Here is an 18,119-nt window from a genome sequence, read left to right on the forward strand (position 1 = left end):
GACCTGTTGGAGGTGTACGAGGAGATGGTGGTGGGGGGCAGAATGCCTCCGTCGTTGAGGGAAGGGATGATCACGATCTTGTATAAGCGGAAGGGGGAGAGATGTGACCTGAAAAACTGGCGTCCCATCTCTCTCCTGAACGTGGACTACAAGATCCTCGCCAAGGTGCTGGCCAACAGGCTGAAACCTGTCATGGGGCAGATCGTCCATCCGGACCAGACCTGCAGCATTCCTGGCCGCAGGATTGCTGACAGCCTTGCCCTTGTGAGAGACACGGTCCATTACATCCAGGACCGCGGGGGCCACGCCGCCCTGGTCAGCTTAGATCAGGAGAAGGCGTTCGACCGTGTCTCCCACGCATTCATGGACAGGGTTTTGCGCAGGCTGGGTCTGGGGAAGATGTTTTGCTCTTTTGTTAACGTTATGTATTTTGACATTTACAGCATGGTGTTGGTGAACAGCTGGAAGACTGACCCCTTTTCTATTCTTTCAGGGGTTAGACAAGGCTGCCCTCTTTCACCTCTCCTTTTTGTTTGTGTTATAGAGCTCTTCGCTGAGACTATCCGGCAGAATGGAGAGATCAGAGGGATCACCGCACCAGGACCAGATCGCCACGAGGTCAAGTGCTCGCTCTACATGGACGACGTGATCGTCTTCTGCGCTGACCAGCGTTCGGTGACTGCACTCGTCCAGACCTGCGAGGACTTCGGCAGAGCTTCGGGGGCAAAAGTCAACTGCGGGAAGTCGGAGGCCATGCTCTTCGGGGAATGGCACCTGGCTTCTTCCGCCCCCTTCCCCTTTACTGTTAAGCCGGACTTCATTCAAATTCTTGGAGTCTGGTTCGGGAAGGAAGGAGCGGCCCTTAAGTCTTGGCAAGACCGACTAGGAAGGATAAACTCGAAGATCGGACTGTGGAGCTCCAGAAAGCTCACGATGGAAGGCAAGGCACTTGTCCTGCGGAGTGAAGTTTTGCCTGTGCTCCAATATACCGCACAGGCCTGGCCTCCCCATACCACCGTTTGCAAGGCCATCACCCGGACAGTGTTTGGCTTTGTCTGGGGCAAAATGGACAGAGTCAAGAGGACCGTGATGTACAAGGAACCCCGCAAGGGTGGGAAGGGAATACCCGACATCCCCGCTCTGCTGAGGGCCTCCTTTGCATGTGTCACGGTGCAGCGGACTCTTGTTGAAAAGACTGGCTCAGCGGGCAGGTCCATGTCTCGCTTGCTTCTCATGCCCCTCTGGAGACAGCTGGGCTGGGACAAGTGGGACAGCTCCATCCCTTACAACTGGAACACTCCCTGGTTCTATGGGGATGTTGTCCGGTTTGTGAGGGAGCACCAGCTGGAAGGACTGAAACCCGACCTATGGAAGCCGAAGACAATCCACAAGCTCATCCGAGCTAAGGACTTGACCGAGCTGGTTCCGGGACTCCCCGCAGCCACTGCAGAGACAGTTTGGAACAATGTGGCCTCAAAGCGGCTTACCAATGGACACAAGGACTTGTCGTGGATGGCCTTCATGGGAGGTCTCTCTCTCAGGTCATTCATGCATGCCCGCAACCTGTGCAAGACCCGGTACTGCCCTAGTTGCCCCTATGTGGAGGAAACATCTTTCCATGTGTTTTGGCAGTGCCCCTTTGCACAGGGTCTGTTGGACGCCCTAGAACATGAACTCAGAGACTCAGTGCCCAGGAGCTGCCTATCGTACCATTCGGTGCTTTACGGCCTGTTCCCTGGGACCCACGACGTGGAGGCCATCCAGGAGGCCTGGCGCCTTATGAACTGTTTTAAGGACGCAGTGTGGCTTGCCAGGAACCGCCTCGTGATCAACAGGGAAAACATGTCCGTCCGGGACTGCCGCAGGTTCATCAAGAACCTGCTTAGAGACTATTCCATCTTGAACAGCTCGTCCGTTGATGAGGAAGAAGAGGAGTGAAGACCCCTCTACTTCTCCCATGTCTCCCTGAAGATACAGCCCAACAGTTTGGCCCTGTGATCCGCCCCCTCCCTACCCCCACATAGTCGCCCACACCCCTACCCCGATCACAGATTGTATTATTTGGTTTTTGTTTGATCTCTTGTGCCTTTCTATTGCAGGATTGAGCTGAATGTTAGAGTAGCATGGTGTGCGATGTATAGCTTAGGGAACCTTTGCTGTGTATTGTACTATCGTGCTTTGTGTGACTGTAATTTATTGTACGACTTGTAATGACTGAACGGAAAATAAAGCTCTTTCAATCAAAAAAATCTGTTCTTATCAGTTTAATATCTGATACGTCCCCTATCTGGGGACCATATATTAAATGGATTTTTGAGAACGGGGGCCGATTTCGAAGCTTGCTTCCGTCGCCCTATGCATTGACCCGATATGGCAGTATCTTCGGGTACAGTGCACCACCCCCTTACAGGGTTAAAAAGAAAGATTCCTACTTTCATTGCTACCTGCTTGCTGGCTAGCCAGCTAGCCAGCCCTGTGGGCCTTGCTGCTGCTGCAGCCAAAAAACAAAAGGTGCTGCTGCTGCTGCTTGTGTCTGGCCGCTGTTGGAGCGTCCAGGCACAGGACTTCTGCTGCTGCTGACTAAATGGCCTCCTTAATTGGATCATCTGAGCAGCCAGCACACCTGTGCAGGTAGGGCATGACATGATAGGCAGCTGCCTTAAAGCGGGTGGGTGCTGAATGTTCCTAATTGACATAACATGGGGGGTCTCCTGGCTGTTCACACAGGTGTGTCATTGCTGTACATTGACCATGCATTGCTTCTGTGGTATTGCAAAGGCAAAGACAAATGCTTCCAGCCATCCATTGCACTAATGGATTGGTCATCAGCTGGCTGTCTATGTCCCGCATCAATATAGACCAAAGTACAGAGGGTTAGGCTATGCTATTGTGCACCTACCTAATGCATCAGAAGGTGCGAGGCCCTTGCTAAATTCTGTGCACAGACTTTGAGATCTATGCTTTAGACTGTATCTAAACCTGCTCCAACATGGACTGACATTCTGGCCTACTTTCAGCTGATGCGACTTGTCTGTCGCTGAACAGTCGCTTTTTATGTATTCAGCACCTATGTATAATGTTGTAAAAATGCTCTAGAAGCTAAAGTCGCAAAAATGTCACACATATTTGGCCTGCAACTTTCTGTGCGACAAATTCAGACAGGAAAAATCAGTATAAATCCTTAGAAAATTATCCCCCAGTATCTCCATCTGCTGGCGGTATTGAATAAGCATTGCTGCACTGATAGGGTATGCATTAGACGAAAAAAAAAGAAGAAAAAGAAGAATAATACGCCGAGAAAAGAGGCGAAAAGGAGAAAAACGTGAAAAAACATGAAAAAAAAGTAAGAGGAAGAGAAGGGAAAAAAAGGTGGAAATGGGTTTAGAAGTGATTTCGGCGGAGAAATATATATATATATATATATATATATATATATATATATATATACGCGCACACACACACACATATATATAAACGTATTCTCCGTTGAGATATTGCAGCCGCTGCTGTGTCCAGGCCCAGGAGCCTTAGCACTGTGCTGTGATGTCACTCAATACCACTGACATCACTAGGTGTAAACAACATCTCACCTTTGCTGTGTATGTGACTATGGAGCTGGTTGGTGATGTCGTCTATTATGGCCTTCATAGAAGTAACAGGAGATTGTTGCATCCATCTATACAGGCCTACCTCCTCCCCTACAGCCTGCCTGTCCATCTCCAAAAATACCCTTTTTAATAATTATACGCTCCTCCTTTGCATTGAAAAAAAGCAAACAAAAAAAGTTGCCAGATGTGGCCATCCTTTCATCCATTTGCCCTTCTACATCTATTTTCCCAAACCATGTACTCATACTGTTATTATGCCGCCAAGTAATTAGACTACCAGGCCCAAAAATTATGGATTATAAAAGGATAGCAGCATTAGTGAAAAATACACATTTTGAACATAAAAACCCATTTGAATTTTTAAGTTCAAAATACAGGCCTACCTCCTCCCCTTCAGCCTGCCTGTCCATCTCCAAAAATACCCTTTTTAATAATTATACGCTCCTCCTTTGCATTGAAAAAAAGCAAACAGTAAAGTTGACAGATGCGGCCATCGTTTCATCCATTTGTCCTTCTGCATCTATTTTCCCAAACCATGCACTCATTATGTCGCCAAGTTGTTAGACTACCTGGCCCAAAAATTATGGATTATAAAAGGGTAGCAGCATAAGGGAACATTACCGTGTTTATCGGGGTGTACAACACACCGGCCTATAACAAGCACCCTCATTTTACCAAGGATATTTGAGTAAAAAAAAGTTTTTACCCAAATATCCTTCATAAAATGAGGGTGCGTGTGTGTGCATGTGTATACCCCGATACACTGCTGCTCAACCCACAGAGCCCCCAGGAAAGGCAGGGGGAGAGAGGCCGTCGCTGCCTGCTTCTCTTTCCCTGCCTTTCCTGGGGTCTAGAGTCCTGCTACCGCCGCTTCTCTCCCCCTGCTATCGGCGCCGCTGCTCCTTCTCTCTCCATGGCTATCGGTGCCGCTGTCCCATTGCCAGCGCCGATAGCCAGGGGGAGAGAAGCGGCGTCGGCAATGGGGCAGCGGCACCGATAGCCAGGGGGAGATAAGGGGCAGCGGCACCCATTGCCGTCGCCGCTGCCCCGTTGCCTCCCCCATCCCTAGTTGTATAATTACCTGTTGCCGGGGTCGGGTCCGCGCTGCTTCAGGCCTCAGGTGTGCGTCCCCTGCATCATTGCTATGCGTTGCGAGACGCAATGACGAGTGACGTCACTCGTCATTGCGCCTCGCCATGCAGCGCATAGCTCCTCCTTTGCATTGAAAAAAGCAAACAGTAAAGTTGCCAGATGCGGCCATCCTTTCATCCATTTGTCCTTCTGCATCTATTTTCCCAAACCATGCACTCATACTGTTATTATGTCGCCAAGTAATTAGACTACCAGGCCCAAAAATTATGGATTATCAAAGGATAGCAGAATTAGTGAAAAATACACATTTTGAACCCAAAAACCCATTTGAGTTTTTAAGTTCAAAATACAGGCCTACCTCCTCCCCTACAGCCTGCCTGTCCATCTCCAAAAATACCCTTTTTAATAATTATACGCTCCTCCTTTGCATTGAAAAAAAGCAAACAGTAAAGTTGCCAGATGCGGCCATCCTTTCATCCATTTGTCCTTCTGCATCTATTTTCCCAAACCATGCACTCATACTGTTATTATGTCGCCAAGTAATTAGACTACCTGGCCCAAAAATTATGGATTATAAAAGGATAGCAGCATAAGGGAAAAATACATATTTTGAACCCAAAAACCCATTTGAGTTTTTAAGTTCAAAATACAGGACTACCTCCTCCCCATCAGCCTGCCTGTCCATCTCCAAAAATACCCTTTTTTAATAATTATGCACTCTTCATTTGCTTTGGAAAAACAAACAGTTAAGTTGCCATATGCTGCTATCCTTTCATCGATTTGTGCTTCTACACCTATGTTCCCAAACCATCATACACTCATACTGTTTTCACTTTGCCAAGTTATCGGACAACCTGGCCCCAAAATTATTGATTATAAAAGGATAGCAGCATAAGGGAAAAATACACATTTTGAACCCAAAAAGCCATTTGAGTTTTTAAGTTCAAAATACAGGCCTACCTCCTCCCCTACAGCCTGCCTTTCCATCTCCAAAAATACCCTTTTTAATAATTATAAGCTTCTCCTTTGCATTGAAAAAAAGCAAACAGTTAAGTTCCAAGATGCGGTCATCCTTTCATCCATTTGTCCTTCTGCATCTATTTTCCCAAACCATGCACTCATACTGTTATTATGTCGCCAAGTAATTAGACTACCTGGCCCAAAAATTATGGATTATAAAAGGGTAGCAGCATAAGGGAACATTACCGTATTTATCGGGGTGTACCACGCATCCGCCTATAACACACACCCTCATTTTATCAAGGATATTTGGGTAAAAGAATTTTTTACCCAGATATACTTCATAAAATGAGGGTGCCTGTGTGTGCATGTGTATACCCCGATACACTGCTTCTCACCCCACAGAGCCCCCAGGAAAGGCAGGGGGAGAGAGGCCGTCGCTGCCTGCTTCTCTCCCCCTGCCTTTCCTGGGGTCTAGAGCCCTGCTACCGCCGCTTCTCTCCCCCTGCTATCGGCGCCGCTGCCCCTTCTCTCCCCCTGGCTATCGGTGCCGCTGTCCCATTGCCAGCGCCGATAGCCAGGGGGAGAGAAGCTGTGTCGGCAATGGGGCAGCTGCAGCGATAGCCAGAGGGAGATAAGGGGCAGCGGCACCCATTGCCGTCGCCGCTTCCCCGTTGCCTCCCCCATCCCTAGTTGTATAATTACCTGTTGCCGGGGTCGGGTCCACGCTGCTTCAGGCCTCCGGTGTGCGTCCCCTGCATCATTGCTATGCGTTGCGAGACGCAATGACGAGTGATGTCACTCGTCATTGCGCAGCGCCATGCAGCGCACAGCAACGACGCAGGGGATGCACCCCGGAGTCCTGCAGCAGCGCTGACCCGACCCCAGCAACAGGTAATTATACAACCGGGGATGGGGGAGGCAACAGGGAAGCGGCGCCGGCAAAGGGTGCCGCTGCCCCTTCTTTCTTTCTTTCTACCTCCTCCCCTACAGCCTGCCTGTCCATCTCCAAAAATACCCTTTTTAATAATTATACGCTCCTCCTTTGCATTGAAAAAAAAGCAAACAGTAAAGGTGCCAGATGCGGCCATCCTTTCATCCATTTGTCCTTCTGCATCTATTTTCCCAAACCATGCACTCATACTGTTATTATGTTGCCAAGTAATTAGACTACCTGGCCCAAAAATTATGGATTATAAAAGGATAGCAGCATAAGGGAAAAATATATATTTTGAACCCAAAAACCCATTTGAGTTTTTAAGTTCAAAATACAGGCCTACCTCCTCCCCATCAGCCTGCCTGTCCATCTCCAAAAATACCCTTTTTTTTTATAATTATGCACTCTTCATTTGCTTTGGAAAAACAAACAGTTAAGTTGCCATATGCTGCTATCCTTTCATCGATTTGTGCTTCTACACCTATGTTCCCAAACCATCATACACTCATACTGTTTTCACTTTGCCAAGTTATCGGACAACCTGGCCCCAAAATTATGGATTATAAAAGGATAGCAGCATAAGGGAAAAATACACATTTTGAACCCAAAAACCCATTTGAGTTTTTAAGTTCTAAATACAGGCCTACCTCCTCCCCTACAGCCTGCCTGTCCATCTCCAAAAATACCCTTTTTAATAATTATACGCTCCTCCTTTGCATTGAAAAAAAGCAAACAGTAAAGTTGCCAGATGCGGCCATCCTTTCATCCATTTGTCCTTCTGCATCTATTTTCCCAAACCATGCACTCATACTGTTATTATGTCGCCAAGTAATTAGACTACCTGGCCCAAATTTATGGTTTATAAAAGGATAGCAGCATTAGTGAAAAATACACATTTTGAACCCAAAAACCTATTTGAGTTTTTAAGTTCAAAATACAGGCCTACCTCCTCCCCTACAGCCTGCCTGTCCATCTCCAAAAATACCCTTTTTAATAATTATACGCTCCTCCTTTGCATTGAAAAAAAGCAAACAGTAAAGTTGCCAGATGCGGCCATCCTTTCATCCATTTGTCCTTCTGCATCTATTTTCCCAAACCATGCACTCATACTGTTATTATGTCGCCAAGTAATTAGACTACCTGGCCCAAAAATTATGGATTATAAAAGGATAGCAGCATAAGGGAAAAATACATATTTTGAACCCAAAAACCCATTTGAGTTTTTAAGTTCAAAATACAGGCCTACCTCCTCCCCTACAGCCTGCCTGTCCATCTCCAAAAATACCCTTTTTTAATAATTATGCACTCTTCATTTGCTTTGGAAAAACAAACAGTTAAGTTGCCATATGCTGCTATCCTTTCATCGATTTGTGCTTCTACACCTATGTTCCCAAACCATCATACACTCATACTGTTTACACTTTGCCAAGTTATCGGACAACCTGGCCCCAAAATTATGGATTATAAAAGGATAGCATCATAAGGGAAAAATACACATTTTGAACCCAAAAACCCATTTGAGTTTTTAAGTTCAAAATACAGGCCTACCTCCTCCCCTACAGCCTGCCTGTCCATCTCCAAAAATACCCTTTTTAATAATTATACGCTCCTCCTTTGCATTGAAAAAAAGCAAACAGTAAAGGTGCCAGATGCGGCCATCCTTTCATCCATTTGTCCTTCTGCATCTATTTTCCCAAACCATGCACTCATACTGTTATTATGTCGCCAAGTAATTAGACTACCTGGCCCAAAAATTATGGATTATAAAAGGATAGCAGCATAAGGGAAAAATACATATTTTGAACCCAAAATCCCATTTGAGTTTTTAAGTTCAAAATACAGGCCTACCTCCTCCCCATCAGCCTGCCTGTCCATCTCCAAAAATACCCTTTTTTAATAATTATGCACTCTTCATTTGCTTTGGAAAAACAAACAGTTAAGTTGCCATATGCTGCTATCCTTTCATCGATTTGTGCTTCTACACCTATGTTCCCAAACCATCATACACTCATACTGTTTACACTTTGCCAAGTTATCGGACAACCTGGCCCCAAAATTATGGATTATAAAAGGATAGCAGCATAAGGGAAAAATACACATTTTGAACCCAAAAACCCATTTGAGTTTTTAAGTTCAAAATACAGGCCTACCTCCTCCCCTACAGCCTGCCTGTCCATCTCCAAAAATACCCTTTTTAATAATTATACGCTCCTCCTTTGCATTGAAAAAAAGTAAACAGTAAAGTTGCCAGATGCGGCCATCCTTTCATCCATTTGTCCTTCTGCATCTATTTTCCCAAACCATGCACTCATACTGTTATTATGTCGCCAAGTAATTAGACTACCTGGCCCAAACATTATGAATTATAAAAGGATAGCAGCATTAGTGAAAAAAACACATTTTGAACCCAAAAACCCATTTGAGTTTTTAAGTTCAAAATACAGGCCTACCTCCTCCCCTACAGCCTGCCTGTCCATCTCCAAAAATACCATTTTTAATAATTATACGCTCCTCCTTTGCATTGAAAAAAAGCAAACAGTAAAGTTGCCAGATGCGGCCATCCTTTCATCCATTTGTCCTTCTGCATCTATTTTCCCAAACCATGCACTCATACTGTTATTATGTCGCCAAGTATTTAGACTACCTGGAACAAAAATTATGGATTATAAAAGGATAGCAGCATTAGTGAAAAATACACATTTTGAACCCAAAAACCCATTTGAGTTTTTAAGTTCAAAATACAGGCCTACCTCCTCCCCTACAGCCTGCCTGTCCATCTCCAAAAATACGATTTTTAATAATTATACGCTTCTCCTTTGCATTGAAAAAAAGCAAACAGTAAAGTTGCCAGATGCGGCCATCCTTTCATCCATTTGTCCTTCTGCATCTATTTTCCCAAACCATGCACTCATACTGTTATTATGTCGCCAAGTAATTAGACTACCTGGCCCAAAAATTATGGATTATAAAAGGATATTAGCATAAGGGAAAAATACACATTTTGAACCCAAAAACCCATTTGAGTTTTTAAGTTCAAAATACAGGCCTACCTCCTCCCCTACAGCCTGCCTGTCCATCTCCAAAAATACCCTTTTTAACAATTATACGCTCCTCCTTTGCATTGAAAAAAAGCAAACAGTAAAGTTGCCAGATGCGGCCATCCTTTCATCCATTTGTCCTTCTGCATCTATTTTCCCAAACCATGCACTCATACTGTTATTATGTCGCCAAGTAATTAGACTACCTTGCCCAAAAATTATGGATTATAAAAGGATAGCAGCATTAGTGAAAAATAAACATTTTGAACCCAAAAACACATTTGAGTTTTTAAGTTCAAAATACAGGCCTACCTCCTCCCCTACAGCCTGCCTGTCCATCTCCAAAAATACCCTTTTTAATAATTATACGCTCCTCCTTTGCATTGAAAAAAAGCAAACAGTAAAGTTGCCAGATGCGGCCATCCTTTCATCCATTTGTCCTTCTGCATCTATTTTCCCAAACCATGCACTCATACTGTTATTATGTCGCCAAGTAATTAGACTACCTTGCCCAAAAATTATGGATTATAAAAGGGTAGCAGCATAAGGGAACATTACCGTATTTATCGGGGTGTACCACGCATCCGCCTATAACACACACCCTCATTTTATCAAGGATATTTGGGTAAAAGAATTTTTTTACCCAAATATCCTTCATAAAATGAGGGTGCGTGTGTGTGCATGTGTATACCCCGATACACTGCTTCTCACCCCACAGAGCCCCCAGGAAAGGCAGGGGGAGAGAGGCCGTCGCTGCCTGCTTCTCTCCCCCTGCCTTTCCTGGGGTCTAGAGCCCTGTTACCGCCGCTTCTCTCCCCCTGCTATCGGCGCCGCTGCCCCTTCTCTCCCCCTGGCTATCGGTGCCGCTGTCCCATTGCCAGCGCCGATAGCCAGGGGGAGAGAAGCGGTGTCGGCAATGGGGCAGCTGCACCGATAGCCAGGGGGAGATAAGGGGCAGCGGCACCCATTGCCGTCGCCGCTGCCCCGTTGCCTCCCCCATCCCTAGTTGTATAATTACCTGTTGCCAGGGTCGGGTCCGCGCTGCTTCAGGCCTCCGGTGTGCGTCCCCTACATCGTTGCTATGCGTTGCGAGACGCAATGACGAGTGATGTCACTCGTCATTGCGCCGCGCCATGCAGCGCATAGCAACGACGCAGGGGATGCACCCCGGAGTCCTGAAGCAGCGCTGACTCGACCCCAGCAACAGGTAATTATACAACCGGGGATGGGGGAGGCAACAGGGAAGCGGCGCCGGCAATGGGTGCCGCTGCCCCTTCTTTCTTTCTTTCTACCTCCTCCCCTACAGCCTGCCTGTCCATCTCCAAAAATACCCTTTTTAATAATTATACGCTCCTCCTTTGCATTGAAAAAAAGCAAACAGTAAAGGTGCCAGATGCGGCCATCCTTTCATCCATTTGTCCTTCTGCATCTATTTTCCCAAACCATGCACTCATACTGTTATTATGTCGCCAAGTAATTAGACTACCTGGCCCAAAAATTATGGATTATAAAAGGATAGCAGCATAAGGGAAAAATACATATTTTGAACCCAAAAACCCATTTGAGTTTTTAAGTTCAAAATACAGGCCTACCTCCTCCCCATCAGCCTGCCTGTCCATCTCCAAAAATACCATTTTTTAATAATTATGCACTCTTCATTTGCTTTGGAAAAACAAACAGTTAAGTTGCCATATGCTGCTATCCTTTCATCGATTTGTGCTTCTACACCTATGTTCCCAAACCATCATACACTCATACTGTTTACACTTTGCCAAGTTATCGGACAACCTGGCCCCAAAATTATGGATTATAAAAGGATAGCAGCATAAGGGAAAAATACACATTTTGAACCCAAAAACCCATTTGAGTTTTTAAGTTCAAAATACAGGCCTACCTCCTCCCCTACAGCCTGCCTGTCCATCTCCAAAAATACCCTTTTTAATAATTATACGCTCCTCCTTTGCATTGAAAAAAAGCAAACAGTAAAGTTGCCAGATGCGGCCATCCTTTCATCCATTTGTCCTTCTGCATCTATTTTCCCAAACCATGCACTCATACTGTTATTATGTCGCCAAGTAATTAGACTACCTGGCCCAAATTTATGGTTTATAAAAGGATAGCAGCATTAGTGAAAAATACACATTTTGAACCCAAAAACCTATTTGAGTTTTTAAGTTCAAAATACAGGCCTACCTCCTCCCCTACAGCCTGCCTGTCCATCTCCAAAAATACCCTTTTTAATAATTATACGCTCCTCCTTTGCATTGAAAAAAAGCAAACAGTAAAGTTGCCAGATGCGGCCATCCTTTCATCCATTTGTCCTTCTGCATCTATTTTCCCAAACCATGCACTCATACTGTTATTATGTCGCCAAGTAATTAGACTACCTGGCCCAAAAATTATGGATTATAAAAGGGTAGCAGCATAAGGGAACATTAACGTATTTATCGGGGTGTACAACGCACCGGCCTATAACACGCACCCTCATTTTACCAAGGATATTTGGGTAAAAAAAGTTTTTACCCAAATATCCTTCATAAAATGAGGGTGCGTGTGTGTGCATGTGTGTACCCCGATACACTGCTTCTCAACCCACAGAGCCCCCAGGAAAGGCAGGGGGAGAGAGGCCGTCGCTGCCTGCTTCTCTCCCCCTGCCTTTCCTGGGGTCTAGAGCCCTGCTACCGCCGCTTCTCTCCCCCTGCTATCGGCGCCGCTGCCCCTTCTCTCCCCCTGGCTATCGGTGCCGCTGTCCCATTGCCAGCGCCAATAGCCAGGGGGAGAGAAGCGGCGCCGGTAATGGGGCAATGGCACCGATAGCCAGGGGGGCATAAGGGGCAGCGGCAACCATTGCCGGCGCCGCTGCCCCGTTGCCTCCCCCATCCCTAGTTGTATAATTACCTGTTGCTGGGGTCGGGTCCGAGCTGCTTAAGGCCTCTGTTGTGCGTCCCCTGCATCATTGCTATGCGTTGCGAGACTCAATGACGAGTGACGTCTCTCGTCATTGCGCCGCGCCATGCAAAGCATAGCAACGACGCAGGGAATGCACACCGGAGGCCTGAAGCAGCGCTGACCCGACCCCAGCAACAGGTAATTATACAACCGGGGATGGGGGAGGCAACGGGGCAGCGGCGCCGGCAATGGGTGCCGCTGCCCCTTCTTTCCCCCTGTCTGTTGACATCGCTGCCCCATTGCCGGCGCCGTTTCTCTGCCCCTGGCTATCGGCGCCGGCAATGGGGCAGCGGCACTGATAGCCAGGGGGAGAGAAGGGGCAGCAGCGCCGATAGCAGGGGTAACCATCATACACTCATACTGTTTTCACTTTGCCAAGTTATCGGACAACCTGGCCCCAAAATGATGGATTATAAAAGGATAGCAGCATAAGGGAAAATACACATTTTGAACCCAAAAACCCATTTGAGTTTTTAAGTTCAAAATACAGGCCTACCTCCTCCCCTACAGCCTGCCTGTCCATCTCTAAAAATAGCCTTTTAATAATTATACGCTCCTCCTTTGCATTGAAAAAAAGCAAACAGTAAAGTTGCCAGATGCGGCCATCCTTTCATCCATTTGTCCTTCTGCATCTATTTTCCCAAACCATGCACTCATAGTGTTATTATGTCGCCAAGTAATTAGACTACCTGGCCCAAAAATTATGGATTATAAAAGGATAGCAGCATAAGGGAAAAATACACATTTTGAACCCAAAAACCCATTTGAGTTTTTAAGTTCAAAATACAGGCCTACCTCCTCCCCTACAGCCAGCCTGTCCATCTCCAAAAATACCCTTTTTAATAATTATACGCTCCTCCTTTGCATTGAAAAAAAGCAAACAGTAAAGTTGCCAGATGCGGCCATCCTTTCATCCATTTGTCCTTCTGCATCTATTTTCCCAAACCATGCACTCATACTGTTATTATGTCGCCAAGTAATTAGACTACCTTGCCCAAAAATTATGGATTATAAAAGGATAGCAGCATTAGTGAAAAATACACATTTTGAACCCAAAAACCCATTTGAGTTTTTAAGTTCAAAATACAGGCCTACCTCCTCCCCTACAGCCTGCCTGTCCATCTCCAAAAATACCCTTTTTAATAACTATTCGCTCCTCCTTTGCATTGAAAAAAAGCAAACAGTAAAGTTGCCAGATGCGGCCATCCTTTCATCCATTTGTCCTTCTGCATCTATTTTCCCAAACCATGCACTCATACTGTTATTATGTCGCCAAGTAATTACACTACCTGGCCCAAAAATTATGGATTATAAAAGGGTAGCAGCATAAGGGAACATTACCGTATTTATCGGGGTGTACCACGCATCCGCCTATAACACACACCCTCATTTTATCAAGGATATTTGGGTAAAAGAATTTTTTTACCCAAATATCCTTCATAAAATGAGGGTGCGTGTGTGTGCATGTGTATACCCCGATACACTGCTTCTCACCCCACAGAGCCCCCAGGAAAGGCAGGGGGAGAGAGGCCGTCGCTGCCTGCTTCTCTCCCCCTGCCTTTCCTGGGGTCTAGAGCCCCGTTACCGCCGCTTCTCTCCCCCTGCTATCGGCGCCGCTGCCCCTTCTCTCCCCCTGGCTATCGGTGCCGCTGTCCCATTGCCAGCGCCGATAGCCAGGGGGAGAGAAGCGGTGTCGGCAATGGGGCAGCTGCACCGATAGCCAGGGGGAGATAAGGGGCAGCGGCACCCATTGTCGTCGCCGCTGCCCCGTTGCCTCCCCCATCCCTAGTTGTATAATTACCTGTTGCCGGGGTCGGGTCCGTGCTGCTTCAGGCCTCCGGTGTGCGTCCCCTACATCATTGCTATGCGTTGCGAGACGCAATGACGAGTGATGTCACTCGTCATTGCGCCGCGCCATGCAGCGCATAGCAACGACGCAGGGGATGCACCCCGGAGTCCTGAAGCAGCGCTGACCCGACCCCAGCAACAGGTTATTATACAACCGGGGATGGGGGAGGCAACAGGGAAGCGGCGCCGGCAATGGGTGCCGCTGCCCCTTCTTTCTTTCTTTCTACCTCCTCCCCTACAGCCTGCCTGTCCATCTCCAAAAATACCCTTTTTAATAATTATACGCTCCTCCTTTGCATTGAAAAAAAGCAAACAGTAAAGGTGCCAGATGCGGCCATCCTTTCATCCATTTGTCCTTCTGCATCTATTTTCCCAAACCATGCACTCATACTGTTATTATGTCGCCAAGTAATTAGACTACCTGGCCCAAAAATTATGGATTATAAAAGGATAGCAGCATAAGGGAAAAATACATATTTTGAACCCAAAATCCCATTTGAGTTTTTAAGTTCAAAATACAGGCCTACCTCCTCCCCATCAGCCTGCCTGTCCATCTCCAAAAATACCCTTTTTTAATAATTATGCACTCTTCATTTGCTTTGGAAAAACAAACAGTTAAGTTGCCATATGCTGCTATCCTTTCATCGATTTGTGCTTCTACACCTATGTTCCCAAACCATCATACACTCATACTGTTTACACTTTGCCAAGTTATCGGACAACCTGGCCCCAAAACTATGGATTATAAAAGGATAGCAGCATAAGGGAAAAATACACATTTTGAACCCAAAAACCTATTTGAGTTTTTAAGTTCAAAATACAGGCCTACCTCCTCCCCTACAGCCTGCCTGTCCATCTCCAAAAATACCCTTTTTAATAATTATACGCTCCTCCTTTGCATTGAAAAAAAGTAAACAGTAAAGTTGCCAGATGCGGCCATCCTTTCATCCATTTGTCCTTCTGCATCTATTTTCCCAAACCATGCACTCATACTGTTATTATGTCGCCAAGTAATTAGACTACCTGGCCCAAACATTATGAATTATAAAAGGATAGCAGCATTAGTGAAAAAAACACATTTTGAACCCAAAAACCCATTTGAGTTTTTAAGTTCAAAATACAGGCCTACCTCCTCCCCTACAGCCTGCCTGTCCATCTCCAAAAATACCATTTTTAATAATTATACGCTCCTCCTTTGCATTGAAAAAAAGCAAACAGTAAAGTTGCCAGATGCGGCCATCCTTTCATCCATTTGTCCTTCTGCATCTATTTTCCCAAACCATGCACTCATACTGTTATTATGTCGCCAAGTATTTAGACTACCTGGAACAAAAATTATGGATTATAAAAGGATAGCAGCATTAGTGAAAAATACACATTTTGAACCCAAAAACCCATTTGAGTTTTTAAGTTCAAAATACAGGCCTACCTCCTCCCCTACAGCCTGCCTGTCCATCTCCAAAAATACGATTTTTAATAATTATACGCTTCTCCTTTGCATTGAAAAAAAGCAAACAGTAAAGTTGCCAGATGCGGCCATCCTTTCATCCATTTGTCCTTCTGCATCTATTTTCCCAAACCATGCACTCATACTGTTATTATGTCGCCAAGTAATTAGACTACCTGGCCCAAAAATTATGGATTATAAAAGGATATTAGCATAAGGGAAAAATACACATTTTGAACCCAAAAACCCATTTGAGTTTTTAAGTTCAAAATACAGGCCTACCTCCTCCCCTACAGCCTGCCTGTCCATCTCCAAAAATACCCTTTTTAACAATTATACGCTCCTCCTTTGCATTGAAAAAAAGCAAACAGTAAAGTTGCCAGATGCGGCCATCCTTTCATCCATTTGTCCTTCTGCATCTATTTTCCCAAACCATGCACTCATACTGTTATTATGTCGCCAAGTAATTAGACTACCTTGCCCAAAAATTATGGATTATAAAAGGATAGCAGCATTAGTGAAAAATACACATTTTGAACCCAAAAACACATTTGAGTTTTTAAGTTCAAAATACAGGCCCACCTCCTCCCCTACAGCCTGCCTGTCCATCTCCAAAAATACCCTTTTTAATAATTATTCGCTCCTCCTTTGCATTGAAAAAAAGCAAACAGTAAAGTTGCCAGATGCGGCCATCCTTTCATCCATTTGTCCTTCTGCATCTATTTTCCCAAACCATGCACTCATACTGTTATTATGTCGCCAAGTAATTAGACTACCTGGCCCAAAAATTATGGATTATAAAAGGGTAGCAGCATAAGGGAACATTACCGTATTTATCGGGGTGTACCACGCATCCGCCTATAACACACACCCTCATTTTATCAAGGATATTTGGGTAAAAGAATTTTTTTACCCAAATATCCTTCATAAAATGAGGGTGCGTGTGTGTGCATGTGTATATCCCGATACACTGCTTCTCACCCCACAGAGCCCCCAGGAAAGGCAGGGGGAGAGAGGCCGTCGCTGCCTGCTTCTCTCCCCCTGCCTTTCCTGGGGTCTAGAGCCCTGTTACCGCCGCTTCTCTCCCCCTGCTATCGGCGCCGCTGCCCCTTCTCTCCCCCTGGCTATCGGTGCCGCTGTCCCATTGCCAGCGCCGATAGCCAGGGGGAGAGAAGCGGTGTCGGCAATGGGGCAGCTGAACCGATAGCCAGGGGGAGATAAGGGGCAGCGGCACCCATTGCCGTCGCCGCTGCCCCGTTGCCTCCCCCATCCCTAGTTGTATAATTACCTGTTGCCGGGGTCGGGTCCGCGCTGCTTCAGGCCTCCGGTGTGCGTCCCCTACATCATTGCTATGCGTTGCGAGACGCAATGACGAGTGATGTCACTCGTCATTGCGCCGCGCCATGCAGCGCATAGCAACGACGCAGGGGATGCACCCCGGAGTCCTGAAGCAGCGCTGACCCGACCCCAGCAACAGGTAATTATACAACCGGGGATGGGGGAGGCAACAGGGAAGCGGCGCCGGCAATGGGTGCCGCTGCCCCTTCTTTCTTTCTTTCTACCTCCTCCCCTACAGCCTGCCTGTCCATCTCCAAAAATACCCTTTTTAATAATTATACGCTCCTCCTTTGCATTGAAAAAAAGCAAACAGTAAAGGTGCCAGATGCGGCCATCCTTTCATCCATTTGTCCTTCTGCATCTATTTTCCCAAACCATGCACTCATACTGTTATTATGTCGCCAAGTAATTAGACTACCTGGCCCAAAAATTATGGATTATAAAAGGATAGCAGCATAAGGGAAAAATACATATTTTGAACCCAAAATCCCATTTGAGTTTTTAAGTTCAAAATACAGGCCTACCTCCTCCCCATCAGCCTGCCTGTCCATCTCCAAAAATACCCTTTTTTAATAATTATGCACTCTTCATTTGCTTTGGAAAAACAAACAGTTAAGTTGCCATATGCTGCTATCCTTTCATCGATTTGTGCTTCTACACCTATGTTCCCAAACCATCATACACTCATACTGTTTACACTTTGCCAAGTTATCGGACAACCTGGCCCCAAAACTATGGATTATAAAAGGATAGCAGCATAAGGGAAAAATACACATTTTGAACCCAAAAACCTATTTGAGTTTTTAAGTTCAAAATACAGGCCTACCTCCTCCCCTACAGCCTGCCTGTCCATCTCCAAAAATACCCTTTTTAATAATTATACGCTCCTCCTTTGCATTGAA

The 18,119-nt window shown here is 45.9% G+C and overlaps 1 protein-coding gene and 1 pseudogene across 12 annotated transcripts in view; one reads left to right on the top strand and one right to left on the bottom strand.

Annotated features, from left to right (window-relative positions):
- LOC130295447 (uncharacterized) overlaps positions 1 to 18,119 on the bottom strand; it is a 181,540-nt gene that overhangs the window by 18,350 nt on the left and 145,071 nt on the right. The gene's annotated exons all lie outside the window — the stretch shown is intronic.
- LOC130296039 (U2 spliceosomal RNA) lies at positions 2,230 to 2,402 on the top strand (annotated as a pseudogene).

Source organism: Hyla sarda, chromosome 11 (genome assembly GCF_029499605.1).
Source record: "Hyla sarda isolate aHylSar1 chromosome 11, aHylSar1.hap1, whole genome shotgun sequence".
In the NCBI taxonomy this organism is placed as follows: Eukaryota; Metazoa; Chordata; class Amphibia; order Anura; family Hylidae; genus Hyla; species Hyla sarda.